Source organism: Pongo abelii, chromosome 6 (genome assembly GCF_028885655.2).
Source record: "Pongo abelii isolate AG06213 chromosome 6, NHGRI_mPonAbe1-v2.0_pri, whole genome shotgun sequence".
Lineage (NCBI taxonomy): Eukaryota > Metazoa > Chordata > Mammalia > Primates > Hominidae > Pongo > Pongo abelii.
The window spans coordinates 108,136,192-108,158,500 of NC_071991.2; the positions used below are offsets into that span (position 1 = coordinate 108,136,192).

A 22,309-nucleotide genomic window follows, 5' to 3' on the forward strand; every position below is an offset into this window, starting at 1 on the left:
AATCTCTTCTTACTGAATGCTTACTATATGCTAGACATTGTGCTGAGGACCAGGAATACAAAGATGCAGACATCCTGTTCACTGCCAAATTTTGACAAGGTAACATATCTGGGACCAAATATATATCCATTTACAAACAGAAACTTCATAGTAAGTTTCAGTATTAGAAGGATTTTCTTGTCAGCAGCCATGATATCTAAACTGCTAAATATATACCCTAAGTAAATATTCTATAAGCACATCAGATCAGAAACAGCTGGCAGCTTCAGGCTGTTCATTTCAAAATGAATTGAAGACCTGTAATCAGACTAGTGAGGATATTATTGATAGGATAAGTATTTGTGTACTTTCACATGAATAAACTTTCTTCTTTCATGCTTTCAAATTTAGGGCCTTTTTAGTGGTGTTGGGATGCCCCATTAAATGCTAGAAAACTATTTAGTTTATCCTTAGTCAGTTCTACTGAATTTGGCATCTCTTAAATTTGGTTGAGGAAGAAATCTGCAAAAGACAATTACTTGAAATATATGTTTATTAAAAATGCGAGACTGCCAATATATTTAAGGAAAAAAGAAAACGTAAAAACAAACAAACGAAAGACTTTCTTCTGACAATGCTGTGTTAGTGTTTCACATTTATAATTTTTTAGTATTAATCTGTAAGAATCCATGAAATAAATAAACTTGTACTTGCTTATTGTGCCTGTTTCTAGATTTTAGACACGCTAGCACCTCTTTGTAACAGTGGTCTTCCAAAGAGAGACTTGGCCAGCCTGTGCACAGAGGGACTGTCCTTAGTGCAGTGCTAAAGCTCTGGGCTATGAGTTCAAAAATCTCATTCATTCATGGACTCTTGTGCAGGCAAGACACTAACTGCTATGACAGTCAGCAAAAAGTAAAACAACAAGTAATCTATACATATTTATTAATTTCTGCATTTGTGGATTAACTGTGTTGATACATCTCTCATTTGCTGAAAGGATTGAAGTAGCTCAACACAGAGGTAAGAATGACTTCCTCCCGTGACTTTCTATATGGGTGTAGAGGTGGCAACCTCTGACTGGGTGTCTGCATAGCAAATTGTATATTTTTAAAATAACGTCATCGACCATATCAAAAACGGGGAGAGGGATGATAAAGAATATACTGTAATCAAAGTCCCGCAAACCCTACTTTCCAGAGTGAGGAAGAAAGAATGATTGCCTGATATTTTAAGTAGGAGCTGCTTTCTTTGCTGTAGGTTGGCAGAAGCTGGAGAGTGGAGCAGGAGTCTCCTAGAAGCAGTGTTTTCTCACTCCAAATCTGAATTGGATGCTCATTAATGAGCACCAACCACCAGTTTGCAGTAGCCATTCTGAATTTAACAGTAACCATTTGGAGGCTACAAATCCTGAGGTCTGACTCTGAACATGTGTTTGTTTATTGGCACAGGGATACTACACCATTTAGTTATAAAGCACAACGGAGCAAAAGTACATTAATATGAGAATCCATATTTTGTCCTTCTTTTGCTGTATGTCACACTTCTCAGTGAGACCCTAATAAGAGCAGGAATTAAGAATAGGTCAGAAGAACATCTGCTTTTCTTATTTTGATTATGTGGGCAAGCAAAGGAATTTGCTTTTATAACACCAAAATAACTTGGAATGTGGCAAAAATAAACGCACCTTCTGTCTCATGGAATGTTATTACAGTACAACACTTTGTGAATGCTTGTTGGCATTTTCAAGCATTTTTTGTTCTCCTCATTTCTTTCTCAGCTCCATAATGCAATCCTCATGCTTTGAGCACTAGACTTCAAATGAGACATCTATTCAGAGACTGTTCAGACAAAACGAGTGGTTTCCTTAGTAATGGGAACTATGTGAAAGCCTTCAGCACAGCCCCTTCAGCCAGCCAGGCTTCTCCCGGGCTTGTGGTTCACACATAGGCTCTCAGTGAGCATTATACAGCTGGGGAGCACCCCCAAAGTCTAAACTGACCAAAGCACTGAATATTCATTGCATTTCTAATCAAATGTACCCTTTATAAAAGGTTAAGGATGTAAGAAGTGCTCTTAATGGTGAGGGTTAATTTGCTCATTTTCTGCATCATGTCTATGGAATGGAAAGAAAGATAAGCGATTTTGCCAAAAAAAAAAAAAAGAAGACACGTGTTGCTCTTTTGTTTGATTGTATTTTACATTTCCTTACCTTAAAAACCTAAGCCTGTCCTATTCTTGTTCCTTCTATGCCTAAAGACTACTACTTCTGATTTTCCAGTTTTCTGCATAACAATCATCTTCAATAAAGCTTTGAAACTCTGCTATTAAAACAGGGTGCAAATGTTGCCTTTTGTAGTCTCAAATATATTTAAAATATAGTAAAGTAGTTTCATATACCAATGTTGAAGTTTTATGTATGTGTATCGATCCATTTTGTTATTTAGTTTCAGGACGACACAATAATTAGAAAAAGAGCGGTTTCTCTGGGTAATACAATTGTCATTCATCTTAAATATTGACTCTTAAAGGCAGACAAATAACAACAACTACCCAAAATAGAAACCAACATGAAAATAATAAAAAATTATCTCAGCTGATATAATGTTTGCCTTTGAGGAATAATGATTTCTAGATACCTTCACACTATGTTAATCATCCAATTAGGAGAATAAAAATATTGTCAAACATTTTGGGGTTGAAAAACATGACGTATAGCTAAATTGTTAGTCTTCTACCATGAATATTTTTTGTCAATCTGGTTACACAAAAGCAAACATAGGAAGCAAAAGTTAAGCTATAAAACCTGCAAAGAAGAGGAGAACGAGGGCTTCAAAAGATCACTGAAGAGAAGAAAATACAGTTTTAAGACTGCTGGCTTTGGAGTCTGACTTGCATTCTAGCTTTCCTTCTTTACTAGCATGACAACTGTAGAAGTTCACCAACCCCAGTTTCCTCTTCTGTGAAAAGGGGAAAGTCCCTGACTGCCTCACAGTACCGTAAGAACGAAACTACATGTGTGCAGGGTCTACCAAGTTTCAGTGTCTTGCATATAGTTAAACTCAACAAATGCTATTTAATATTATTCTAGGTACTTTAATTTCAGCATACATAATTTCTGCATTTGTACAGCTACGCATATTTTAAAATCTGATCTATTTCCTTGTGGTTTGTGGATAGCTCAAGGAAAATCATTTCTATTTTCTGAAGAATACCAATAATAAAGATAACAACAAAAATACTAAATTTGCTGTCAAGAAATAATTGAACTGAGGAATGAAGAGTGAACAGTAAGAAGCAGCCTTGCTAAACACAAGTGTGAGCCTGACTGCGTTGTGGAGGAAGGGAAGAATGGACTAGAAGGTATGAGATTAGAAGCAAGAAAGATGAACTAGAAAAGATGAGACTGGAAGCAGGGAAGTTAGGAGAAATTGCAGCAGCCAAGGTAAGAGATGATGAACATCTAGCAGACAGAGAAGATAATTTAAGAAAACTTCAGAGTAAAATCAAGTTGTATATGGTGAAATGCAAGATATGAGGCACAAGATCCAAAGTTCCTGCAGTTCTCTAGGTAACTAGGCAGCAGCAGAAATAAAATAAAAAAAAAAAAAAGAGAGGAAAAAAGAAGAAAGTCAGTTTAGGGGAGCACTTAAGAGGTCAGCTTTAGACACGTAGAGTACAGAGTGCCTGGGGATCACGCAAGTAGAGACATTCACCAGACAATTGGAGGGAAGGATTGATAGGTAGAAAGATAGATGGATGGATGGATGGATGCACGGACAAACAGACTGATTAATTTTACTTGCAAGAGCAGTGATATAGGTTTGAAAGTAGTAATTACATAGTAGAAGAGACAATATTATCTAAGAGAGCATACAAAGAACAGTAGGCAAAAGAACAAGCCTAGGATAAATACTTAACAGGTAGATGAACCCACAGTGACAAGAGACAGAATGTGCAGACAAGCATGAGGATGACTTAGGAGGCTTTGATGTGCAAGAACCAAATTGGGAGGGCACTGGTTGAGATTCCAAAGCAGAATTTCAGTAACAAGGTTGGATTAGAAATCAGAGAAAGGTCAACCGAAAAAGTAGGTAGAAAGTGATGATGTGATTGTAGCATATATTGATAGCTCTTTTGAGAAACTTAATATGAGGAGAACAGAAAAGGAAAGATAGACTAGGGTTCAGGATAGGGATGATTGTTGTTATTGTAGTATGAGTAACAAGCATATGTATGGATTTTGTGAAAATATTGCTAGATATTTTTCACATCGCTAGAAAAGGAGTAAAAGTCAATCCCCTGAGTGAAAAGAATGGAGAGAGACATAGAGAAAAGCCAAGATGAGAGACCTTTTTGGATCTACAGAGAAATATAAGGAGAAACATAGGGAAGAATAAAGGAATCTGAAGAAGAGATAGAGAAAAAAATTTGTCTCATTGATTTCTGACATGTCATCCTTGATTATGAATTTCTTGGCATAGTGAGATTACTTTTGTTCTTCAAATGATTCATATCTTTCATTAAAAGTAAGACCTTCCCAGTAATGGGATTGCTGGGTCGAATGGTATTTCTGCCTTTAGGTCTTTGTGGAATCACTCTCTTCCAAAGCAGTTGAACTAATTTACACTCCCACCAACAGTGTATAAGTGTTCCTTTTTCTCCACAACCTCGTCAGTAGATTGAAGCTAGTTGATTAGGATATTTAGCTGTTAACTAAATTTTCGTGGGTTTGCGTCCCATTAATCTAGTAAGGACTTAGTAAGGTGTTTTTTGACTTTTTTAATAGTAGCCATTCGGACTGATGTGGGATGGTACCACATTGTGGTTTTTATTTCCATTTCTCTAATGACCAGTGATGTTGAGCTATTTTTCACATGATTGTTGGCTGCACGTATTTCTTTTTTTGAGAAGTGTCTGTTCATATCCTTTGACCACTTTTTATAAAGACACATGCACAAGTATGTTCACTGCAGCACTATTCACAACAGCAAATATATGAAGTCAACTCATTAGTGATAGACTGGATAAAGAAAATGTGGTACACAAACACCAAGGAATACTATGCAGCCATTAAAAAAAGAACAAGATCATGTCTGTTGCAGGGACATGGATGCAGCTGGAGGCTACCATCCTTAGCAAACTAATGCAGGAACAGAAAACCAAATACCACATGTTCTCACTTATAAGTGGGGGCTAAATGATGAAAAATCAACAGACACTGGTGCCTACTGGAGGGTGAAGAGTGGGAGGAGGGGGAGGATCAGAAAAAACAACTAATGGGTACTAGGGTTAATACGTGAGTGATGAAATAATATGCACAAAACCCCGCCCCATGACCCATGTTTACCTTTGTAACAAACCTGCACATATACCCCTGAACTTAAAATGAAAGTATTAAAAAAAAAGACGTGGACTGGTACTGTGGCTCACGTCTGTAATCCCAGCCATTTGGAAGGCCGAGGTGGAAGGTTCGCTTGAGAGCAGGCTGGGCAGCATAGAGAGACCCCATTTCTACTCAAAGAAAAAAAAAAAAGAAAAAAGAAAAGAAAAAGAAAAATTAGCAGGGTATGGTGGCTTGTGCCTGTGGTCCTAGCTACTCTGGAAGCTGAGGTAGGAGGAACATTTGAGCCCAGGATTTTGAGGTTATTGCAGTGAACTATGATCGTGCCATTGCACGCCAGCCTGGGCAACAGAGCAAGAATTGTCTCAAAAATAAAGAAAAAATAAAATAAAATTAAAACAGAACCTATAGGTAAATAAGAATCTGTTTTTCTCCAATTCTACTTTCCAAAATTCCTTTGAAAAAGAAAATGAGAACTCTGACCCAACTTGCTTTAGTTCAACATTCTAACAAACAGTCAGAACTACTACTCACCTTACATCATGTTTCTAACTGAATTGAGAACTAATCTGTTATTAGAATTCGACCACAAAGGACAAAGTCATTGAAGACCTTCCTAGCACAACGTCAGCCCCTCACCATCAGTGACTCATTCATATGTATTTAGCTTTCTGAGCATATCAACTCATTTTCTCCACTAGGCACTGCATTTCTTAAGAGTTCTACTTCTCAAATCATGACAGCAATAAAAATTCTGTCATCAAACCTGAACAACCACTACTGTATAAAAGCAACCACTATCTTGTGCATAAAACTCATTCCTTTTTAAAAATAGTATTTTATTTTTGGCATCCCTTGTTGCTGACTATATTGAATTGGTTGGCTCAGCCATCCATCAAGCATTCATTTATTTTACAAGTGAATATTGAGTACCTCGTGCAGTAGAAAGAGCTTTGGCTCTGTAAGCAGACAGAACTGAGTTCAAATTTTAGCCTCATTATTTAATAGTTTTGGGACATTGGGCAAGTAAGCTAGCTTCTTTCAGCCAACGTTTCTACACTGTCAATTGAAGGTAAAAATGTCTATTTCGGCCAGGCACGGTGGCTCACGCCTGTAATCTCAGCACTTTGGGAGGCTGTGGCGGGCTGATCATGAGGTCAGGAGATCGAGACCATCCTGCATAACATGGTGAAACTCCATCTCTACTAAAAATACAAAAAATTAGCAGGGCATGGTGGCATGCACCTATAGTCCCAGCTACCAGGGAGGCTGAGGCAGGAGAATCGCTTGAACCCGGAAGGCATTGGTTGCGGTGAGCCGAGATCGTGCCACTGCACTCCAGCCTGGGCGATAGAGCAAGACTTCGTCTTAAAAAAAGAAAAAAAAAAAACGAAACACTAGAATAGCTATAATTCAACTGGAATAGCTATAATTCATATATCAATCACAATTTGAATAGAATATTTTTGAAGTTAATATATATAATATACAAATATATATTAGTGCTTGACAGATGTTATTTTATCCATTTTATATGCATTGTGGAGCTTAAAAATGTAATAAGACATATACTTCCTCTAGGAGAATCTTATACACTAAAAGGGGAAACAGGTAAAATTACAGAAACAATTATAATACCAAAAAAATGATAAGTAATAAGAGCGATAAAGAGTGCTATTGTGGGTCAAATGAGAGATTATATCTTGTTAAAGGAGGAAAACAATGACCATGATAACAATGACCACTACCATAATAATGCCAGTAATAATGTCAAACATTTGTTCAAGACTACTATATTTCAGCACTTTCTAAACCCGGTATACATATTAACTGTTTTAATGTTCATAACAATTCTAGGAGAAAAAAGCAGAGAGGATACTTAAACCAAGATGCACAGATGATACTTAACAGAGATGATACTTAACATGATGCTCAGAGTCTCTAAGAAGTGGCAAGGTAAGGATTCAAACCCAGGCATTGTGGCTCTACAACCCACATTCTACTGACTGTCCAGGCTACTTTTCTAAGAAAAGCACACGGGCAAATAAAGCCCAGGATTTGATGAAATAGCAATAAACAAGTTAAAAATCCCAACCACTAAGTCAGTGAGTATCTACTGTACCCCAATATTTTCTTATTTGATAATGAAGGCAAAACTCTTTCAGTATAATTTAAGGGTTGTAATTATTCATTTATATTTTAAAACTATTTCAATACATTTCCGTTAAAACTCAGTATTCATTTAGGAAACCCTGTAGACATTTCCTACAATGTAGGTAACATGTACAACCATGTAATACTGTGGTGTGCAATGTGAAATTTCTCTGAAGCTTTAGTGCCTTCTAAAGGAAGAAACTTAAAGAAAAAAAACGAAGGGAGAGAAGGAGGGAGAGTAAGAAGAAGGAAGAAAAGAATGAGAAGAAGGAAAAGAAGAAATAGCAGAGACCTGTCAATCATCCGGTAGATGATAGGGTAATATGGTGGAAAAAACCTGGAATACCTGAGGGGCTCTATCCTGGCTTTAATGTGCCAACTGTGTGCTAAGATTCCATGGTTCTCATTTGATGATCACTCACAATTGTATTAATTCAAAAACCCTAAAATCCTTACTGTATTACAATGTAATGTCTTCATATGCTACTTCACTACATAGATGTGATACCAAAATAATTTTTTCATGTATCTTTGGAGAGAGCCACATTTCATATTTACAGTTAAGGACTGAACTCCCTGATAAGTGAAAAAACACCCAAAACACACACTGATTCTAAAAAGCTGCTGATGCTCTTGGAACGAGATAGAAATTCCAGTCAAAGAACAGAATCGTCATCCTTTTCATCCAAAGCCAGAGTCATTTTCTCTTTCACATTAAAATCTCATTTCTAATGCTCCATGATATTAAATTTATAAAAATAAGTATAAAATATTTTAAATTTATCATGTACCTACATTAAAAGGACAGTTGCAGGAAGAGCACTCTGATCTCCCACTTTCAAAAGAGTGATCATTTAGTTAAAACAACTTCCTATGAAATAATGTAAGATAACATATAAATGGCTACCTTTAACAATTCTAACTGAATCAAAACTGAAAAGATTTTTTTCTTGATTTCTGAAAGAGACTGAAATTTAAAATATTAGGTATGACTGCAGTTTCATTTAAAAACCAAGAAAGTAGTTTAATCATGTATCTGACTATCACAACTTACCTTCATTATGGGAGTGCATTATAATTGGTTTGATTACTGGATTTGTCAATTATACAGTCAATACCAATCAATGAAAATTAATCACTTAAGATACCATGGCATAAATAAAAATTCTCTTTTTACAAATAATTATCACAATTTTAAGATTATTCTTCCACATGTGGAAATAAATCCCGCAAATATTGAAATAATTTGGAATATTAAAGAAATTAAGATTTGCTAGATTAAAATTAAGGGGTAAGAAGGATGATTATTACTATTATTAAAAGTACATTAAATTATATGTAAATATACTCTAACACAACATCCCAACACTCAACCATGATCCCTAACATGCAGAATTGACTCAGTGCTTTCTGAGTAAATACTAGAGTATCCAGTAAAGAATAAAACCTTACAATAACATTCTGAAATAAGCATTAGGTTAAATGAGATGCTACTTTTATCTTGAACTTATTTTGATTCATTTGAATAAATTCTTACAGAAAAAAAGCATTTCAGAACTGTTTCTAGAAAACTACAGAGTGCAAATATTCAGTATTTAAAGACAAGCCTATTGTTTAAAATTTTCCCTGGTATTATTATTATTATTATAACTGCAAACTATTGGTCTATGTCATGTCAATAAACACTTAAGGAGCAATTAGATGTGAAGGTTTTTTTTAAATTAAATCTGATAAGTGCCATTTTTTTTTTACTCCACTAGAGGGTAGTCTCTCAAAACTGGGGTTGGAGTCATGACTCTAGCCTGCTTTTGACCTGTTGATATATTAATCCTCATGTTCCATTCTCCTCAACAAGATGTTTCTCTAGTATACTAATTAAGGTTGTAAAACATTCATTTTTAAAACTGCTTTTTGATTTTTCATAGATGTTCTCTTAGAAATATGTACTGCTATGTGTTTGTGTGTTTTCCAAATTTCTGGTAATTAAAAATGTTTTACATATACGGCTTATATAGTATATTTTCCTGGGAAATATCCTTTCAGAGTTAATAGGCCCAAGAATAAAGATAGTTTTTTATATACTTTAACTTATTACAATCGAAATGTTTCCCCATAGTGGTAAAAAATACATCCTAAATACACACACACACTCACAGATACACAAACACACCTACACATGTACCCATTCATATGTAGCTCCTCGATTTATTACATCATGTAAGGAGAAGTCAGTGAGAATAATTAGAAATACATATTTTGAAAAAGTACCCCCTCAAATGCCAATGTTGTGAATTGCAGAGAGGCAAATATATGCTTTATTTTAAAAATCTGGTCAATCCAGACAAGAAATGTCATTGCTAAAAAAAAAAAAAAGTGTTATTGAACACCAAGCACATATGCTAACGTACGTAGGATCTATAGAGAACCAAATGCCACTCAAAACAGTTGCAAGCTTCTCTTCTTAAATAATGCTGTCATTGCTGAACTTCAGAGATGGAGTTGGAGGTTTCAGTCTCTACCAGGTGTTGTTAATACTTGGGAAATCCTTATCAGTAGTGTATCCTGTCTATTTGCAGACTGAACACATATTTCTCTGAATGACTGATAACCTAAAATTGAGAAAACTTGTCAAAAATTCCCAACATTCCCCCAGAAAGGAAAAAAAAAAAAAAAAAAGGAAAATGATACCTAGGAAAATATGCAAGCCTGTTTCATTTATTTGTATCCTAAGCAGCAGTGTCATAGAACAGACAGTTTGTTTCAGCCAACCAGACTGGAGGAGCTGCGAGTGCTACATCTTGGCTGTCTGAAGCGATTGGCTCCTCTCTGGGGAGTGGAGGGTGTTCAGTTATTAATGACCGCTGAGCAGGCAGCACCATGTCAGTGTGACAACTGATCGGGTGAACGATGCACCACTAACCACCATGGAAACAAGGAAAAATAAAGCCAGTTCACAGGATCTCTCTTCACTGGATTGAGAGCCTCAGCCTGCCGACTGAGAAAAAGAGTTCCAGGAAAAAGAAGGAATCCTGGCTGCAGCCTCCTGCTTTCCTTTATATTTTAAAATACAGAGATAAGATTGCGTGCATGTGTGCATATCTATAGTACATATTTGTGTACACTTTGTTACACAGACACACAAATGCACCTATTTATACCGGGCAAGAACACAACCATGTGATTATCTCAACCAAGGAACTGAGGAATCCAGCACGCAGGGACATCGGAGGTGGGCTAGCACTGAAACTGCTTTTCAAGGTAAGTTTAAAATACACATATATTTTAAAATACGTTCTATTTCTTGTCTCTTCGATGATCACGTTTTTACACCTAAATCCTCCTTTGATGTCTTCTTCTTGTCTGAATTCTAAGAGCATTTTTCTTTTATTGCACTTTTGAGAAGAAATTCACATGCAAAACCCAGCTGGCTCTGTGTGTGCCTAGCTGTGTTTGTGAGATTCTCCAACATGCATTTTACTAGCTTGAATGCCCATCAGAGGATGTGAGTGGGAGAGAAAAAGCAGTGTTGGGGGGAGGAGAAAAAGGAGGGAGACAGAAGAGAAGAGAACAGTGGGGGAGAAGAGAGGAGGAGAGGGAGAGAGAAGGAGATGGGGAAGAGAGAAGACAGAGAGGAGACAGAGAGAGAGGAAAGGAGAGTCACGGGTGAGGGGGTGCAATTTTCCTTTTTCTTCACGTTATTTGTAGTGAAAAGCAGATCACACATTATTCTCTGTTTTGAAATCAACCCACCAAATGGGGCATTTTTATTCTGTCTCACCCAGTGGATGCAAATTAAGGCAAATGCCATTGTATGTTAAGAGCTAAACCACTAAGCAGAGTAGCGGAATGAGCATATCACAAACAGTTATTGAATTTCTGCCAGGCTACATCTTACAGACTGGGGTAAATGACTTCCCTTTAATAACATCCCCTCGCTGGTCTGAAGGGACAGTGCAAATGTCTGATTGCTAATGCAGCTGGAACTGCCACACACTAGGTAAAAGGATCCCATGAACCAGAAGAGTTCTAATCTTCTTTGGTAATTAACAGGATCACAGCAGGATGGCTTTAAAGTACATTTCCTATTTAAGAAGATTGTTTGTTCTAACCAACTGCTATATTCCCTTTGCTGTTATTGAGCTGGATGGCTTAATTCGGCTCTAATTTATTCATTTTTAACAATATGTCCTTGTTTCTCTGCCTCTAATTTCAGTGAAAGCAGGCTATGAATATGAGTAGAACTGTCCTAATTTAGTGAAAAGGGCATAATGTGAAAACAAAAATAGAAGTAAAGCTTCAAAATATCTACCTAGAAAATAGTGTGCTCTGGTACCATAAATATTACTGATATATTTCTCATCTTTAGTTTCAGAAGCAATGCCTTTGAGACAGAATTACTCTCAGTAAACTCTATGAGCATCCATGTATTGATGATTCATGGAATTCAGTGTGGGTTAATTTTTACTTCCAATCTTGTAAACGGAAGCCAGCTACTTAGAATATGCTTTCGAACAGACAACACCAATTGAGGATATTCATGGAAACATTCACTGCCCTCTTTACTGGGTCCTGGAAAGACAGTAAAAGAAACCTAGCATTTGTATTTCATCTTCTGGAGCTCTCTCCTGCCTTCTTTTAATTCAACTAACCACATAGTTAACAGAGTCAGCTTCTTTGAAACTGTGGGTTATTTTTTTCCACAACTGTGATTTCAGAGCTATTATTGGTTTCCTAGTTTGTAATATAAGCCAAGGCAAAAAGACAATAACCAGCCACTTAGATCCTTCCACTTTCCCATAAATGTGTCAAAAAATGAGTCAGTTTACAATATGTAATATAAGAAGTCAATTAATTCCAGTGACCTTTGTAAATGATGACAACAAAGCAGCTTTGACAATATGCCAGTGACTTCGATTTTCTCTCTGTAAAATGAACAAGTTTAAGAAGAGGGTTCCTGCTCAGAGAGAAAAATGAAAGGTGCTGAAGCATCAGCTTGCAATATTGGCAGCTTCGCTCGCTCTGCCTCAAATGCCACATGCAATCTATAAAAAAACCAAAATGATTTATTACAAAAAGGAAAAGGTGTTTTATTTGCTTTTCTGCTATTATTAAAAGTGCTGCTTTTGAAATAGACCAGATCTGATATTTTGAGGTACCTCCTAAGTTCCTAACCAAGAGGAAAAGACTTGAAGTAGATACTCAACCCTCTGATTTCAAACTCCTATATAACGTAGTATTGCAGTATTTATTTCAGTTTTTCTTAGACCTTTTCCAGGGAAAGTTTGCATGCCAGATACACATTCTTAAATCTAACCTGCCTTATTTTAAAATTGCAATCGATGACACCTAAGAACAGTGGATTCACTCTTTAACCTTAGTAAAGCTCACATACATATTTTGTGGATTACAGAGATCAGTAATGTGCCCACTTGAGTCTGAGAAATACCAACACTGCAGGCCCCCAGTGTTGCCACTCAGTGTGTGCCAGTGAGTTTCGTGATTTGATCAGCACCTACGAATGCCAGGTGATGGACATATGTGTATGCCTGGAAGATTTACCCATAGTCTCCCCAAATCATGTAACTATACCAGAAATAGCAGCTTCCTGGCAAGACAAGCTTCCAAGGACCATTTTTTTCAGGGTGTCGCTTGTCACAGGCAACATGCTGAGTTAGAATGCTGATGAGTAGGTGGAATTTTTTATTTGGAGGTGGTTGTTGTTGTTGTTAATGGCTTAATAAACGGTGCTACGAGCCTTCTAGGCCAGCAATTTAGTGACCTACAAAAAAGGTGATCAACTTATATGCACTAACTATATTTCACTCTTTCTTTGTTCTTTTTTTTTTTTTTTAACATCTTTTGCTTTTGCCATATGATGGGTTTGATGTTTCACTCCTTCCCCCGAGTCTGAATTTTTTTAGGGTGTAACATTCCTATGTAACATGGCACTATGGTATTTATTACAAACTAAGTTGATCAGAAAGCTCTATAACCGGAGTTTTGTTTTTAAAAAAAAAACACTTATGTAAGTTAAATGTTATTACTTAATTAGCAGCCCCTGAAAACGGGCATAGGTGAGATATCTGTTGGTGAATCTGAAGGAGATTATTAAAAGAAAGCTAATAGCAAACTAAAAAATGAGTTCCTAGTGCTAGCCTCAGTAAGGATGCTCCTCTAAAATGATTTAAAATAATGTGGCTCCAGCCAGTCTGAAGAAACACTAGACATGTGTACAGCACATTAAAATGTTCCATGTAGACCTGGTTCTGAGAGTTTAGCTACTTATGTATCACTCTTTGGTACATGAAACTAAATAAAGCAGGTAAACTCTAGGTAAAACATCAGTACATCTTGTCAGTGCTGTCAAAGATAAAGCTCTCTGATACTGGCTATGCAATGAGTACGTAGGAAAGCTTCACTGTGTAACAACTGAACATAGCTCCTGCACAGAGCTCAGAGAATTCCTCTCCTCTCCTTCTGATAAAGTGATGTCTTGTTAGACATCTACGAAGTCACTAGTACAACATGATAACAATTATTTCTTTAGCCACAATGTGAAAGAAAAGGAAGTCAAATTCTAATATAAAGACAGTAGCTGGTGCCAGAGGATGGCAAAAAGGAACAGGGATAAATCGGAATGTTTTTCTAACTTGTTGAAAGGAATGGAAGGTCTCAATAGATGCTATTTAGAGGTCATTAAATACAGGATTAACAAGGAAGACTTAATGCCCATCTCAAATCTTTCTGAAGAAGTACAGTACCTACAGGGCCATTTACTATATTTGCATAACTGTCAAGTTTGTATACACCTGCTTGCTATTATGTTAATTCATCTTTAGGCCATAATAAGGGAAGAATTTTCTATGGTGCCATTAATAAAAACACATGACACAGCTTCAGTATACGGGGAATAAAGAGGGGAGACATGCTTTCACAGAATAAAATTTTTGAACTGAAAGAGACATTAGTAGCTAGTCTAATATGTTCATTTGATAGGTGAAAAAAACTGAGGCTGAAAGGGTTTGAAATTGTTATAATGTAATATATTATACTTTGTATTCACCCAGCTATTTATTGGAGAGACCTAGGTTAGAACCCCTTACAATACTTCCTCCAGAATTCCATTAAAATTCTGCCTCCTTAGTCTTTCAAAAATAATGTTTTCTCAAAAACCTCCTATGTGCAAAAAATCCCCCCAAACTCACAGATATGTGCAAAAAAGAGAAATGTTTATTCAGATAATCAAATATTCTAAAAGGAAAAGCCAATATTCAATAATAGAAGCAGCAATTATTTATTAAGTATATAATGCCCAAATACTTCAAACCCGTAATTCATCATTTGAATATAGTTTACCATATTCTGTAAAGTCATAAAAATTAGAGTTTTGCCCTGTTTTTAAAACATGTTAATAATAATACCGCTATCCTTCACTTACAGAGACTCAGCTATTGATCATCCACTATAAGTTTTAAGGTTTTCCAAGAATTCTGAAGAGCCTTTCCACATCTGTTTTTACTTGGTTTCACTGTAAATAATTTAAGGCACTTAACATGTGCCCTTTTTTTTTATACAGTGTCCACTCTCAGGATCCATACTTTGCTTATACATCTCACTGGAAAACAATAAATATATTATCAGGACAGCAATCCCTCTCCCTCTCTCCCTCCCCTACCCCATCCCAACTTACTTTTTGATTTCTAGAGTCAGAGTGAGAGCTCCAGTAGGCAATGATATCTCCTTAATATCACAATCCTATTCCTTTCTTTTGGGCAAATTTCTCTGTTTTTAAATGTGCTCTCCAAATTTTGCTTAAGATAATAGTAATTAACTGACTCAACTTGTAAGAAGGATACAAAATATAAACACAATAATTGTGAATATTTGTTTAAAGCTCTACCATTTACAGAGCAATTTTTCAACAATTACTTTGCTCCTCACAACAATCTGGTGAAGCAGGGTAGATATGATGATTAACATCTTTAAGACAGGAGAATGAGGTTCTGTGAGGTTAGAGACTTGCTAGCATGTTGAGGTGCAAGGGTCTCTGACTCCAAGAGTAGAAGAAAATATGGGTGCAGCACTGGTCCCTGGCATTTCTGAAGTTAGTAATAAATGTTGGTTCCCTTTTTATTGAACTTCCACTCTAGATCTTACCCTTCCAACAACTATGTCCTTTGTACCATACCACACTATATCTGGATAGATTTTTGCAAATTAAAATCTTTATTTCTTAATTTAAATCACAGCTATTGCTATGCCTGAGTTAAATTAAAAAAAAAAAAAAACCCACAACCAACATCTATTCTTGGAGAAAAAGACTGTATGTTGTTCTACCTACTCATCCATATGTTTGTCTGACACCATTAGCACTTTGATAAACAGATACTTGGCAAAGGTCTCAAAAACTGGATAAAATGAGATGAGTAAATTATTTAGGGATTGTCCAGGTTACTAAAAATTATGAACAAAGTCTCCAAAGTCACTTAAGAACCCCCAATGGATCAAGTGTCAACATAAAAGCAACTTCCTTAGCATCTCCTTTCTGGTTTGTCTTGGGTAGAAAATGACACACTAAATAAGATAAAAATACTAGTTAATTTGAAAGTAAACTGGTATATTTGTAAACTACTAAAGTCAAAATGCCAGCAAACTTACATACATTATTCTGTGAGCCCTTTCTAGGGGAGACTGTGTCTGTCAAAAGTAATATAGACCTTAAAATGAATAAAAATCCCTTTAAAAAATCTTCTAAAGTTTGTCATTTCACGTTTTACTTCCAGGAGGTGAAGCATTCCACAGATAATCAGCTACTCTATTCAGGGAAGGAGTGTAAACATCACCACTTTTTGCATGTGTGCATAAAAAAGGCCCACTGAATCAATTAAAGGTTAGCATCAATAGGCAACATTCTCTATTTCCAAAGGCCTGAAGCTCCTGGGATCTAATTCCCTGAGGAACAATGGAAGAGGCACTGTTTCCCAACTGGTACAAAACAGGACTTCAGGAACAGCAGAATGTGTTCTCCCGGGATTAAGCCCCCTAACGTGAAGCTCAGGACTCACAACACTTACAAGTGACATGAATAATAGTAGATATTTTAACTATAGAAGGCATTTAAGAGACTTCGTTTTCACTGTGATAAACAGGTTTGATTTGGACTTATAACTTTTTTCTAAAATCATCAAATTAATAACGACTATAATGAAATAGAGGCAAATATTTTAGAGGATTCATTCTTTGGGGTAACATTTGTTCTATAATTTATAGTCTCATAATGTTGAGATCAAAGCATTTAAATAACATTGTCAACTAATTTTCAGCTTACCTTTCTTAAGAAAAAAAAATGCTAAAAATAGACATGTACTTTTCAAACATACAATTCATGTTGATTTTTATGTCATTAGTCTGTCTACTGTATCGCTATATTTATATGCCTCCGAAATATGGAGTGTTAATGGGGTCTAAGTTTAATTCTATTTTTATCAAAACTCAGTCACTCAGAAATACCAAACACTGAACACGTTCTACAAAAAGTATTCAACATCTGTAGAATACATGGAACCACAATGACCTTTATTGAAATTTCAATAGTTGCAGGAAATAATTTCAATATATATCTACACAGATTATATTTTGATTTCCACAAAGGCCAAGGGGTTAATGACCTTAAACTGCAGGTGCCCAAGGCATTGAGAACAAAAAAGATAGAGCAAGAGAAAAGAGAATTGAGTCTAGGTCACAATGCTGTAGCACTGAAAAGAAAGTGCAACAGAACAGAATGGAAAGAGCAAAACAAGGTGACTGCCATATATGAAAGATAAACATACTCTAAGAACATATAAACTTTGAAAGCTCTATTCATAGTCATTCTTGAATGAAAAATATATAAAATGCCATTGTAAGATGTAAACTTCATCCAAGTCAATTTGTTGTGTGACTAGCTGAACTGACTCACTTACCAAACACATAGTTTATATTTGTTCCTCTTATTGTCATTTATTACCCACATATTTTTTACACAAACACTATAGTTGTTTAAAGAGTTTCATAAGGTGATGTTCAGCTAACTTTTTAAAATCAGTGAGGCATTTTCCAAACCATTTCCTCAATCAATTACTTTTTAATGAGGAAGCAAAGTTTATGTAAATATCAAAGTCTCATTTTTATATTTAGGCTATAAATTATACCATAATATGCTGCTGTTGGGCAAAATAATCAAAGTAATGAAGAATTAAAACAAATGTTCTGACATAAATTAATGTAAGCAGAGACCTTATACGTTCAAACCACATCATCTCTCTTAGACAATCCTTTAATGGCTAAAGGAATGGTAATAATACAGGCAGATCTCATTTACAACATACAAGCATTTTCCATGCCAAACATTGTGCTAAGCACTTAACATACATTTTCTCATTTAATCTTCATAACAACCATACTATGTAAGCACTATGTTTAACCCCTTTTACCAACGTGAACAATAAGGCTTAGAGAAGAAAAGTAACTTGCCATAACTAATGAAGAACACGAAAAGGAACCTAGGTCAGTTAGCTCGAAAGAACAGGCCTTTGTGCATGAGGCAACACTGCCTCCCATTGGTACTGCCTAAATATAGCTAGTTGATATCGCCTTCCAAGAGTCAGATTCTCTATCAAAATACAATAACTCCGTTTATAGTTTCATACCATGCATTCTGCTCATACTAGAATATTATATCTTTGTAGGATTCTTCTTTTCTTTCTGAGAAAGGAGTGATGCTTTAATTATTTATATCTGAGTTTTGCTATCCACTAGATTAACTAAAACGATTTTTTGCCGTTCAATTCACAGCTAGACCTGTGAACTGGCAGCTTATAACTTCCTCTTTCATCATTTTTCCATCAAGTGGAAGTCAACATACTTCTTTACCTGAGGTCATGCAGTATAATAAGTGACATGAAAGAAAAATGCAAAACTTAGCTCATTGGTCTCAAATTTCATTATTTATAATAAGCTTTCCTTGTATCCAGTTCCAAATTTTGGACACTTTTTTCCCCTCGTGCATTCTCTTTTGAATGATGAAGATGAAAATAGTCTGAACACAATTTCATTGCTACTATGAGCATCAATTTTCAATGAAATTCATCAATCTTCCTCAGTATGAACAAGCTGCTATCCCTGCAAAGTTAACTGATGAAAGCTGTAATTTGCTTTTCAAACTGAGGATGCTGAGCCAAACCTAAAACTTTAGTAGAAGCGTTCTATACTAGCTGTTTGTAAAACTTCAGCATTTCTTGCTATGTCACCTCCTGAAAGGGCTATCAGGGGAGTCCTTCAACTTGACTGCCCTACAAAACAAAATCTGAATGTAAAATTAAAGCAAAAATGTTGCTGAGGATTCCTCCAGTGATTAAAAATGGAGTTTAGAGAGCTCACATCAACATATATTTTCTATTCAAAATGAATATTTTTTTTGAAAATTATAAGCAATTAGACAACTAAAAAAAGAAATTCAATTTTGAGGTGATAAAAGGTTAAAGTATTGTGAATCATGAATAACCTAACATATAAGAAATAAAGAAGGACATGTATAATTTAAAATTAAACTTTTGGGGTTTTTTCCTGCTACTTCTTACATACAACAAAGACGAGGAAGAGGAGAAAGAGAAAGAAGAGGAAGATGTTGGGCAACATTTATTTAACATACTCCACAGCCTGGACACTGGGTAAGCTCTTTGTACAACTCTTCTCATTTCACTTTGGTTCCATGAGGGAACTGAGGCTTGAAATGGAGAAGCATTTGCCCAACTTCGCTCAGTGGAAAAGTACCGATTTGAACCCTGAATGTCTGACTCTGAAGCCCATGTTATGGTGTCTTCCTTAGCATGTATTTCTTTTTTTAAAATTTCAATAGGTTTTTGGGAAACAGGTGGTGTCTGGTTCCATGAATAAATTATTTAATGGTGATTTCTGAGATTTTGGTGCACCCATCACCCAAGCAGTGTACACTGTACCCAATCAATGCCTTATCACATATTTCTTAGAATAAGCATAATATATTTATCCTTAGAGAAGCATTTGACTTTTTATGCAGAAGCATCTAACAACAGGCTCTTTCTACAGTTTTAAACTTCTCAGCCAAGATCAGGAGTATATATATAATAATACGCTTAAACTTTATATATAATAAAATATATATAATGAAAATATATATTAAAATATTTATAACATATATAGATTTAAAATAAACATAATAAATGCATCAAACTTTACAGTTTTACCACATGGTGCAACCTGATTAGTATAATATTATTTCATAAATAATATAATGATAATGAACACTTAATATAATTCAACTAATCTAAAAGTATTACTTGTGGATTTTCTACTTAAACATTCTTATTAATCTGTTGAAAATGCATACAGCCAAAAGATAAAAATTTAGGCTCTGGCTGAATTGGATTAAGGCTTTTTTGTTTTTGTAATTTTAGAAGTGTAATGTATGTAAAAATATCATGGTTGAATTCCAGGAGGATTTATTAACATCTAAGATCTTTATCATTTCTTAGGGAATGGAAATCAGTAATGAAATGAGGAAAGTTTTATGGACCATAAATATCTTGCAAATTGAACAAGTAGAACAATGTTTTAACCTTATTCTTTCAGCCCTGAATGTTGCTCACCAGTTTTGAAAATATTTGAAAACTTTTAAATATCTTTCTATATTTTGTAAAGATGATGAACATTTATAAGTTTAAAATTCCCCCATAAAGAGTTTTTCCTGTCCAGAATGGTAACTCCTCCTCCTTGATCACCACATACTGCCTCCACACCTGCTAGCAGTATATCGAATTCTCAACCCTATTTAAGCATGGTGCTTTCTTTTCACATCATCATATTTAGTTTTTACGCAATGTGCTGCTCTGGATTTTACTTGATAGAGACTTTTACGTCTTTGAAAGAAGAAATATTCTAAGATAATATCTTACCACTTATTCATTTAGACATTTCATCTCATGGTCATTTAATCAATGACCATGATATAGATACATCCCTAGTCACTGAACAGAACCTTGGCATACTGATAAGGAATAATGTCTATATGATACAACAAACAGAATCATATATTTGTATCTGTGATGATGTACTACCAAACTCACTTGGGTACTTTTAATGTATGATCTCAGAATCTGTGAGAGTAACACCTAAGAATCCATACTTATTTTCTGCACAAAGTTACAGAATTATTGGGTTAAGATTCAAGTCTTTTTCCTTTGTCCACTGTGTACCATTTTTGTTTTAGATTTAGTAAAAAAAAAAAAAAAAAAAACTACTTGAGACAATCAATTGTTTGAATTAATACAGAACATACATAGGTACAACAGGTACAATAGGTATACTGTGTTGTATATTTCCTGTGAAATATACAAGAAAAATAACAGGTTCAATAGGTATATTGTCTTGTATCCTCCCTGAGAAGACTGAGAAGAGGGTATAGCTAAATGAGTTAGGGGTATGATTTTAAGGGACCTGACTGGGACATTCAAAGTAAATGGCCTCAGTCAATATGTAATAATGTAAGGCTGTGGTAAACATAGTTCCTATCTCTACTGCCCCCAATCTAAAATGTATACCATCCACAGTCATTTCTTTGCAGTCAGGTGATATCTGTAGGGTACTAGGTTATGTATCCTTAGGAGAAACATCTACCAAAAATGGACAAACCTCTTCTGCCCACATGTTCATGAACTCCAATTTTCATACACTATATCTCATTCGATATGGAACTCAAATGAGGGTCACGCAGAAACTGCTGCCAATATGATTAATGAGTAAACTCTACACTTCCTGTCAATTTCTTTTAAAAAAATGAGTCAGAATATAACAAAATCCCTATATTGGGATAGATTTTACAGATTTTAGGTCACTTGTTCAAAGTGACTTACAGACATAATTAGAACCAAAACCAGGTGATTCAATCCTTACCCAGTGGGTATTTCATAGCACACTGACTATGATTATAGTTTTAAAAAGTTTGGACCATACGCTCCTGTCAAATCATTCTCTTTTTTAATGCATCATGATGACCAAAAGTTCCCAAACTCAACCCTATAGAGAAACTCAGCAGTGCCTTATCTGTGAAGGGCCCATATTTGTGGAACCTCTTAGCTGCTGGAGTTTAGCAGAAGCACAATTCACTGTCATCCAGTCAGTTTTCAAGATGTCTCTTTAGATTGTCATTTTATTGACAGTAATGTGTTGCTGCTGCTTTACATCAAGCATGTTAATTACTTGAGTCTGGAGTTTTGAATTTGTGCCCTAAAGTGATTTTAGCTGAAGAGTTGTTTTGTTTTGTTTAAATCAGTCAAATAAAAGAGAGAGAGAAAAATTACTAAGTGGAAGCCCACAAGTATAATAAAAGAATGGAAACCACAGAAATAGCAAGTTTGAAGTTTCATACCTGTCTAAAAAATAAATAGAATAATTCAGCTTCTTTGTGCTATTCTATCAGAAACTTCCACTACTCTGGGACTTTCCATCTCAAATTTAAAAAGCTCCGAAACCATTCTTCACTAATCCTCTTTGCTAGGGTCATAAAAGACTTTATAATACGTATAAAATAACTACAATCTTTGAAATTATAAATCTCATTGTAAACTTATTTTTCTAAACGTTAATTAAAACCCCATTGTAAATTTCCCCTTAAAAGACCATATAGTATAGGACAATGAGCACTCAAGCCCCTGAGTTGCTAAAATTTAAAAATTGCTGACAATAACATGGTCTTTTTTAAGACTACAGTGTCCATTTATCATAGTGACTTCACAGTTTTCATTTCTCTCTTATTTA

At 35.3% G+C, this 22,309-nt stretch overlaps 2 protein-coding genes across 9 annotated transcripts in view; one reads left to right on the top strand and one right to left on the bottom strand.

Moving 5' to 3' along the window:
- Positions 1–22,309, bottom strand: part of IMMP2L (inner mitochondrial membrane peptidase subunit 2) — a 917,762-nt gene that overhangs the window by 418,787 nt on the left and 476,666 nt on the right. The window lies entirely within an intron of this gene.
- LRRN3 (leucine rich repeat neuronal 3) overlaps positions 10,255–22,309 on the top strand; it is a 33,960-nt gene continuing 21,905 nt past the window's right edge. The window contains exons 1-2 of one of the 2 annotated variants that reach the window (XM_024249362.3): positions 10,255–10,735; positions 19,107–19,185. The gene's annotated coding sequence lies outside the window, so the exon portion shown is untranslated. 2 annotated transcript variants of the gene reach the window in all.